This window comes from Oncorhynchus mykiss, chromosome 7 (genome assembly GCF_013265735.2).
Source record: "Oncorhynchus mykiss isolate Arlee chromosome 7, USDA_OmykA_1.1, whole genome shotgun sequence".
Taxonomy (NCBI): Eukaryota; Metazoa; Chordata; class Actinopteri; order Salmoniformes; family Salmonidae; genus Oncorhynchus; species Oncorhynchus mykiss.
The window spans coordinates 58,074,904-58,084,795 of record NC_048571.1 but is presented as its reverse complement, the minus strand read 5'-3'; the positions used below and the strand labels follow the sequence as shown (position 1 = coordinate 58,084,795).

The 9,892-nt window shown below is 45.8% G+C and overlaps 1 pseudogene; it reads right to left on the bottom strand.

Annotated features, from left to right (window-relative positions):
* The window catches only part of LOC118965357, a 22,790-nt pseudogene extending 13,745 nt beyond the window's left edge, over positions 1 to 9,045 (bottom strand).
* Between the last annotated feature and the right edge of the window lie 847 nt (positions 9,046 to 9,892).

The window sequence follows — 9,892 nt, the reverse complement described above, 5'->3', positions numbered from 1 at the left end:
CTCCTCGTTATTTCTCAAAGTTTGAGTTTCTCTCTCTTTCATACATCGCTTTATTTGCGTTTCATGACAATTGAAAAGAGTCAGAACTTGTGGCTAGCATGAGTCCATATGATGACATCGGTGAGTGATTGCGAGTGGGAATGACAAGTCAATGGCTGACAGTGCTGCATCATGTATGTCGCAGAGTGATCTTCAAGGAAACTGCAGAAAAAAGCGAGTAGGGACCGCACTGAACAGAGAGCGCAGATGCACTTGGCCAAATCAAATGTATTTGTCACATGCGCCAAATACAACAGTGAAATGCTTACTTACAGGCCCTTAACCAACAATGCAGTTAAGAAAATACCTAGAAAAGTAAAACATTTAAAATAAAAGTAAGAGATAAGAATAACAAAAGATGCACTTTGCCAAATCAATTCCAGTAATTAATGAAATATTTATACTTTTACTCTGACGCGTCGCGACCCACTTCAGAAAAAAGGCTGACATAGAATACTGTAATTACATGGAACTTTAGTCAAAAAAACGAGTGAAGAAATGTGAATGATGATGAAGGCCAGTGGTGAAGATGCGTCTTGCGATTTATTACATTGTTTGGATGGCTAATCATCTGTGGGCTATCACTGTTCCTAGGCTGTCAATGAAAATAATAATTTGTTCTTAACTGACTTGCCTAGCTAAATAAAATGTGAATTAAATTGTTGTGTTTCTTTAAAGAGCGGTAAAAATGTTTTATAGCATTATATGTTTTCTGGTTAACACATTTTAAAGTGGCAGGATGATTTAAATTGTATGTTGGTTGACTGGCTATCAGGAACATTACTGGTGTTTGGTCATAACATTCAAATTGAGTTGATTAGAATGTTGGTGTGTTGTTCCTGCCATTTGTTTTCACTAGCAAAGTGCAAAGACGTTTTAATTCAGGTTTGGGGTGAGTCCAAGCTTGAATTTAGTTAAAAGGGCAGTGAATTTGTTCATACTTTGAGAATTTCTTAGCAAGCTCCTGTGTGTATCAGACACACTCCGTTTTTTTCTTAAAGATTATTCTGAACTGAAGACAGGAGCAACCATGTTAATTCTTATTTAGTTGATAGTCATTTACTCAGTATATTCTGTAATGCATCATGTATTTAATGGACACTGTAATTACCTGAGTGTTAATTATTTTGTGACTAATAAATCCGATTAGTTGAATTGAGTAAATTAATTCCTCATTTTACAAAGTAATTATTTGATTGACTATAAGTTCATAATTTAGTAGGTATATTTGTAGTTGTTATTTAAACTACACATATCATATGTTTGGGTTCCACCTTGACATCCCTGATCTACTTGACTCAATAAATTAATGCTAGACCATTAGTTGCCATGATTAGCTATTTGTACAGTTTCTAGCCTCTTAATAATGGCATAAAGTGCAAGATAGTCTTATTATAGTCATAAGGAGTAATGAAATGATTCGCTATTTTGCTAGATCCTCCAGAGAAGCACAGTGCCTGTTGCATTTATTCACATAATAATGGAGTCAAATTAATGAATGTAGTTTATTATTCAACATAATATCTACAGAACTATGTCTACATATCTATATATCTACAGAACTCTACAGTAACTAATAACTAAGCTACTGTAGCAACTGATTGTAAACAACATTGGCCCAGAAACATTATTATTGTAACGTAAACTCACTCACTTTTGTACATCGCCTTGGTCTGTACAATTGACCTTATTTTAGCCCCCCCAAAACGTAATACTTCCAGATCAACTGTAATGTCAATACCATTGTAAAGCACAATTTCTCCCCTTTCCAACAGAATCAATTGCATGACCCCCACGCTGCCCATTTCTGCATGATTCAAGAAGGCAATGAGCCACGTCGGGTCTTTTTAAAAATGGCGGGTGGGGAAACGAAACAAATGCGTGATAGTGAGAAGTAGAGATGTTGTGTGGGAAAATTGCTTTTTTTCACTCGATCTGTCCAACTAATCACCTTATCGCCGCTAAAATGTAAATAGGACACTATAAAGAGTTTTTATAATGTGCCAAGACATACCTATTAGAAGGTTTGTGTCGAATTTGAATCAGATTTTTAGGGTGGTGCTAAAGTGATCTTAGAAGTAAACAGCGGATTTGAGAATGATGATCACAAGCAGTGAGGACGCAAAAAATGACTAGGTATCCCCCCCTTACCCCGTCACTGTCCATTTCTTGTTTTTAAAGGATGAGAGAAGTGCTACACCTGGTGGAGAGAGATTGTAAGACAGAAATAGTTGCACATTTGTACGGAATGGGGTGAGTTTACTTTACCCTTTTCATACATAGGAAGCCAAAACAGTAAAGGGTTGATTAGTGACAATTGATAACCTTTCAGACAATAAACAAAGTGCCACATCAGCAGCGTCTGTACCTTTTCAAACAGTAGAATTCTGCTCCGGCATAGAGTGTTTGGTACTGTTTCCCTGATAATAATAAATGTTGATGTACTTTCGTATTGTTTTCCTGCAGTTTTTTTATGGTCGGGTAGATGTGTTTGTCTTAGGAGTGAGTGGTCTGTGCAGAGGCAGGCTGCGCATAGGCAGCTCGATATATTTTGATTGACAGTTCTGGTTGCCTAGTGATGGACGTTAGCCCCTATTCCTTCACAGACAATTTAAATGCCTGTTCAGTGGCGCTTCTAAACTCTTCAGAGAAGGTTTCGTGGCAGCATTTAAAAATCCGTAATGTACCCTATCAGACAAACAAACATGCAGTAGCCGAGGTGCTTTCAAGGCACCACATTCCATATGTCTAAAAGGGATATTAGTTCGGCTCTCCTCCATATTTTCACGAAACATTACACAACAATAACATTCGAATTTGCATTCTCGCTAGAATGTCAGGGTCTTGGAAGTTCTGATGCCACCATGACTCCTATTAAAATCCTGAATGTCAAACAGATTAGTGCTCTGGTTAAGATGCCACTGGCGGTGCAGATGGAAACTTATGATCCACTTTTACTTTCTGATGTTGCTAAGAACAGTCAGGGGAGGCTGTAGCCTAGTTACCAATGGTTTACACGACACCTGTGTTGCACCCATCTGCCACATTCTGGCCTGAGTTTATGTCATTCACAGGAAGCAGGATGGAGCAGAGAAGGAGAGGGATTTCAATTACAGTGATATTATAGCTGTGTATGTTTATTTATTGTAGCTCCAGCTATCCAGATAATAACATGATTCATGGTATACATGATCCTTGCTTAAAATGCCCGTACACAGCAGTGTATTTTGCACAGTAAATATGGGACAATACAATTAAAAGGCAGTATCTATCTGAAGTTATCTGTCCTAAGGCACGTTTTAATGCACAGAGAGACTGGTGTCCTGCTGACAAACTGCATTGTTTGACAGTGCCACCATGGGAGGCTCTGGCTTAATTACAGCAAAGCAGTCCGTCTGCAAACAGTACAGAGCCCTTGATATCTCTCATGCAACACATTCTCGTGCACAAGAAATGGAGAGAACTTGTCATGTTATTTGACAGTCAGATAGTTGCCCCAGATCGGCCTAATCACAGCTGAACTTTTGCACACATACAATATTACAAGAGTTCAATTAATTCTGGGCATGGAGAGAATTCAGCCAATCAATAGTCCAGCTCAACAAGTTTTTCCAGAAGTTGGATTAAAAAATACATATATTTTCTCTTTTAAAATATGTAAATGACTCTGTGTGGGTGAGAGTGCTGGCAGTTTCCCCCAGTTGCACCTGACTGGGAACGGCAGTGAGAGGGACGCCACGTCCCCCATGGGTTAAAGGCCAACGCATTGAAGTAAAATTCAATGGCCGGATCCCCCGTGGCTAGCAAGAGGACAAGAAAGAGAGGGAATGTTTCAAACAAATAAATACCGGGTTTTCAAGGTGCCCTCTCCACTTCACAGCAGATGATTGATCTCTGTGCTTTAACTCAGAGGAGAATGGAGTGAACGAGAGAGCTGTGCAGAGGGTTCTCTATTTTTCATGTAATTGTTACTTTTTCAACATGGTGCGGGTTGGTCCTCTTTACTGGGCCAGGGAATGCGTGACCATTACATAGGAGGGTTTGATAATGCTGCTGTACAACATACTTTGAAATAGCAAACAAAACTGTATCTTTTAAGTTGCGTTTTAAGGGAAATCAATTTGGCTGCCTTTAGGATCAAACCTATCTTTCTATGTAGAAGCACTGGGTGATGGGGGATATTAAGCAGAGTCTTGTCTACAGCCTTGTTACTTGTTTTTGGGTCCGGTGACAATGCTGTGGGCTTGCCAATCGCTAATTTCTACAGTTTTGTAAATAACTGTAGTATAGTTAAAGTTGCAACCCATTGGTTCTCTCGTGAGACAAAAACTACGTACAAGCACATTTGACCTGAAATGTCACAATGTGACAAACAAAAAAAATCTTCTTTGGTTTTGCGGAGATGTACACTGCCCTTCAGTCATTCAGGACTGTCTGGGCACCACCCGTTGACTGTTTTAATTACAGATCAGACCATCAATAATTGGATCGTGTTGCTATATCCAGGCCTGTGATGCTCTAATATTTCCTTGAGATGCATATCTACATATATCAGTCTAATACCACGGGAGCGACCTGGGGGACCACTGTTTGAGCACATCCAGACAAATGTCAGGCAGAATAATGACTTGAGGTCTCATTTCCCTCCAGTCTGAAATTGCTGCTTTGGTGACATGCTCCCTTCAAATTGGTTTCTATGGTAATCCGTGCCCTTGGCAACTGTGAGCCTGGGCAGGAGGGGTTATGGAGCAGATTGTTATGTATTATTACTAATGGTGCCCTTAATCGAAGCCTCTGGCCAAGGTGACCATCCAGCTCTTCTTTTGTCCTCTCCTCTCTCGACGATATGGCTACCATGTAGTAACTATCATCAGGAAGCTTCTGTAGCTGAGGGTGTTTGAGGATGTGATGAACTCCCTGTAAACCCATAGAGTGTCATCCTGTTTCTCTGTGTGTATCAGATGCGCCAGGGCATCTGTTTGCCTTACGCTAATGAGTTTAGTTATGATCGCCTGTGTCACGGAAATACCAAAAGGAATGTACTGTCCCAATGGGTCTGTAGTAGCTGTGTGTCTGTGTTTGTGTATGGTGTGTGTATGTGTGTGTCCACATCTGTTGGACAGCTGCCTATGGGCTGCGTTTGGCAAAGGTGCTCTCCCTTCCTCTAAACACGTCTCCATACACACATTAACTCATTGACTCACACAGACTCAAGGTTTCCTATAATTAAAAAGTTCAGTGCTTACATTTAGAAATTAGAATGTATGCAAATTCATTCCAATTACGCGTTAGAAAAGTTTAAGGATAATACCAGTGTGTGTAGTATGTGTGTGTGTGTGTGTGTGTATTTGTATTTGTGTGTGTGTGTGTGTGTGTGTGTGTGTGTGTGTGTGTGTGTGTGTATGTATTTGTGTGTGCGTGCATGTGCATGTGCGGGTCTGTGCGTAGTTTTTAAAGAAAAGCTAATTTTTTATCCTTTGCCTCAGGATGTGGTCTGACAAATAACAGACCCAGTAAAAAATAAGAAGTAGAAACCTACTTGTTTTTCCATTGGGAGACACTAGCTGAGGGCTGTGTGTGTGTGTGTGCGTGTCAACACCAGAGTTTCTGCTCCTCTCTCTGATTTTTCTGTGATGCATACTCAGCAGATTGGCCTGTCATCTTATGGCCTGTAAGGAGTTCATAATGTTCCCCATTCATTACATATGGTCACAGGACAAGTATTCACTCACACTGGTATTCACTCACACTGGTATTCACCCACACTGGTATTCACCCACACTTGTATTCACCCACACTTGTATTCACCCACACTGGTATTCACTCACACTGGTATTCACTCACACTGGTATTCACTCACACTGGTATTTACCCACACTGGTATTCACTCACACTGGTATTTACCCACACTGGTATTCACTCACACTGGTATTCACCCACACTGGCTGGCCTGCACCGTACAGAACCTCTTCAGTCCCTCCTTCACAGCTCACATATTTTATGTGGGAACATTGATGATGCTCTGCTTGGTGGATGACAGGGTCATTTGTAGCCCTGGGGTCTGGGTGGATGTCAATGGGTCTGTTCAGTCACAAAGTGTGTGTGTGTCATGCATGGGTGTATGTGAGGGTATGTCTCTGTCTCACTGTCCTGTGTAGTTTCTGTTAGATCTATTTTCTTGAAATAACATAAGATACAACAGTATGTGACTCAACCTTATATCCATGCTGCTATTGTACATTCTCAACCGGCATAAATCATCAATACACTGACATCACAGTTTTGGAGTAGGCATACATTTCCTAACAAATATAGACAATGCTATTTTATAATCTAGCACCATATTTTAGTGTTGTTGAAATTGTCCCTCAGATTGAGCCAGCGGAGAGGATTCTCATCATCTGTACTGTTACACACTCAAAGCCTGACTAAGTGTGTCACGTGTGCTCCCTCTCCAGCCTCTAGGTCACCAGGCTGCTCATTATGGCACACACCTGTCACCGATGTTACGCGCATAATGACACTCACCTGGATTCCATCACGTCCTTGATTACCTGCCCTTTATATGTCACTCCCTTTGGTTCCTTCCTCAGTCGTCATTGGTGCTGTTTCATGTTGGTTTCCCTGTTCGTGTTTCTTGTTTTGTTCATTTATTAATTAAATGTATTCACTCCCTGAACTTGTTTCCCTACTCTCAGCGTACATCGTTACAAAGTGCTAACAAGCTGCCTGGAGACGTCTCCAAGGCAGCTGGGGTCAGTCCATCTCAAAATAAGGGCTTACTTGAGCCGCAACTATTAGGGAGGAGAAGCCTTTTAGAAGCCTTTCAACTGAAGCGGTGGGACCTTTCAATGTGTCTCTCGGGTATAGACTTCCAAAACTAGTTACTGTCGTCTATGGACAAACGACTGGGCATGGGGATGGGGATAGGCATGGTGATAGGTATGGTGATGGGCATGGTGATGGGCGTGGTGATGGGCATGGGCATGGTGATGGGCATGTGGATGGGATAGGCATGGGCATAGTGATGGGCATGGTGATAGTCATGGTGATAGGCATGGTGATGGTGATAGGCATGGTGATGGGCATGGTGATGGGCATGGGGATGGACATGGTGATGGGGATGGACATGGTGATGGGCATGGTGATGGGCATGGTGATAGACATGGTAGTGGGGATGGGGATAGGCATGGTGATGGGCATGGGCATGGTGGTGGGGATGGGGATAGGCATGGTGATGGTGATGGGCATGGTGATGGGGATGGGGATAGGCTTGGTGATGGATATGGGCATGGTGATGAGGTTGGGCATGGGGATGGGGATGGGGATGGGCATGGTGATGGGCATGGTGATGGGGATGGGAATGGGGATGGGCATGGTGATGAGGATGGGCATGGTGATGGGCATGGTGGTGGGGATGGGCATGGTGATGGGGATAGGCATGGGGATGGGGATGGTAATGGGCATGGGGATAGTGATGGGGATAGGCATGGGGATGGTGATGGGCATGGGGATGGTGATGGGGATGGGGATGGGCATGGGCATGGGCATGGGGATGGTGATGGTGATGGGCATGGGTGTGGGGATGGTGATGGTGATGGGCATGGGGATTGTGATGGGGATAGGCATGAGGATGGTGATGGGCATGGGGATGGAGATGGGCCTGGGCATGGGCATGGGCATGGGCATGGTGATGGGCATGGGGATAGTGATGGGGATAGGCATGGGGATGGTGATGAGTATGGGGATGGTGATGGGCATGGGGATGGGCATGGTGGTGGGGATGGGGATAGGCATGGTGATGGTGATGGGCATGGTGATGGGGATGGGGATAGGCTTGGTGATGGATATGGGCATGGTGATGAGGTTGGGCATGGGGATGGGGATGGGGATGGGCATGGTGATGGGCATGGTGATGGGCATGGTGATGGGCATGGTGGTGGGGATGGGCATGGTGATGGGGATAGGCATGGGGATGGGGATGGTGATCAGCATGGGGATAGTGATGGGGATAGGCATGGGGATGGTGATGGGCATGGGGATGGTGATTTGGGATGGTGATGGTATGGGCATGGTGTGGGGATGGTGATGGTGATGGGCATGGGGATAGTGATGGGGATAGGCATGGGGATGGTGATGGGCATGGGGATGGTGATGGGCCTGGGCATGGGCATGGTGATGGGCATGGGGATAGTGATGGGGATAGGCATGGGGATGGTGATGGGTATGGGGATGGTGATGGGTATGGGGATGGGCATGGTGGTGGGGATGGGGATAGGCATGGTGATGGTGATGGGCATGGTGATGGGGATGGGGATAGGCTTGGTGATGGATATGGGCATGGTGATGAGGTTGGGCATGGGGATGGTGATGGGGATGGGAATGGTGATGGCATGGTGATGGGGATGGGAATGGGGATGGGCATGGGGATGGGCATGGTGATGGGGATGGGCATGGTGATGGTGATTTGGGATGGTGATGGTATGGGCATGGTGTGGGGATGGTGATGGTGATGGGCATGGGGATAGTGATGGGGATAGGCATGGGGATGGTGATGGGCATGGGGATGGTGATGGGCCTGGGCATGGGCATGGTGATGGGCATGGGGATAGTGATGGGGATAGGCATGGGGATGGTGATGGGTATGGGGATGGTGATGGGTATGGGGATGGGCATGGTGGTGGGGATGGGGATAGGCATGGTGATGGTGATGGGCATGGTGATGGGGATGGGGATAGGCTTGGTGATGGATATGGGCATGGTGATGAGGTTGGGCATGGGAATGGTGATGGGCATGGTGATGGGGATGGGAATGGGGATGGGCATGGGGATGGGCATGGTGATGGGGATGGGCATGGTGATGGGCATGGTGGTGGGGATGGGCATGGTGATTGGGATAGGCATGGGGATGGTGATGGGGATGGTGATGGGCATGGGGATAGTGATGGGGATAGGCATGGGGATGGTGATGGGTATGGGTATGGGCATGGGCATGGGCATGGGCATGGGGATGGTGATGGTATGGGCATGGGTGTGGGGATGATGATGGTGATGGGCATGGGGATAGTGATGGGCCTGGGCATGGGCATGGGCATGGTGATGGGCATGGGGATAGTGATGGGGATAGGCATGGGGATGGTGATGGGTATGGGGATGGTGATGGGCATGGGGATGTTGATCGAAATGGTGATGGGCATGGGGATGGTGATGGGCCTGGGCATGGGCATGGGCATGGGGATGGTGATGGGCATGGGGATGGGCATGGGGGTGGTGATGGGTATGGGCATGGGAGTGGGGATAGGCATGGGGATGGTGATGGGCATGGGGATGGTGATGGGGATGGGGATGGGCATGGGGATGGTGATGGGTATGGGCATGGGAGTGGGGATAGGCATGGGGATGGTGATGGGCATGGGGATGGTGATGGGCATGGGTGTGGGGATAGTGATGGGGATGGGCATGGGGATGGGCATGGAGATGGTGATGGGCATGGGGATGGGCATGGGGATGGTGATGGGCATTGGGATAGTGATGGGGATAGGCATGGGGATGGGCATGGGGATGCTGATGGTGATGAGGATAGTGATGGGGATGGGCATGGGGATGGTGATGGGCATGGGGATGGGGATGGTGATTGTCATGGGGATGGTGATGGGCATGGGGATGGGGATGGTAATTGTCATGGGGATGGTGATGGGCATGGGGATGAGTGGTAGACAGAGTGAGTTGATCTTTAAAGTTTTAGGATATCAAAACAACTGTGAAAACGTCCCATAGACCAATCCCACTCCCCTACAGGTTTCTACTTCTCTCTGCCACGTCATTGATGTTACTGAGCATACCTGGTCTCCGG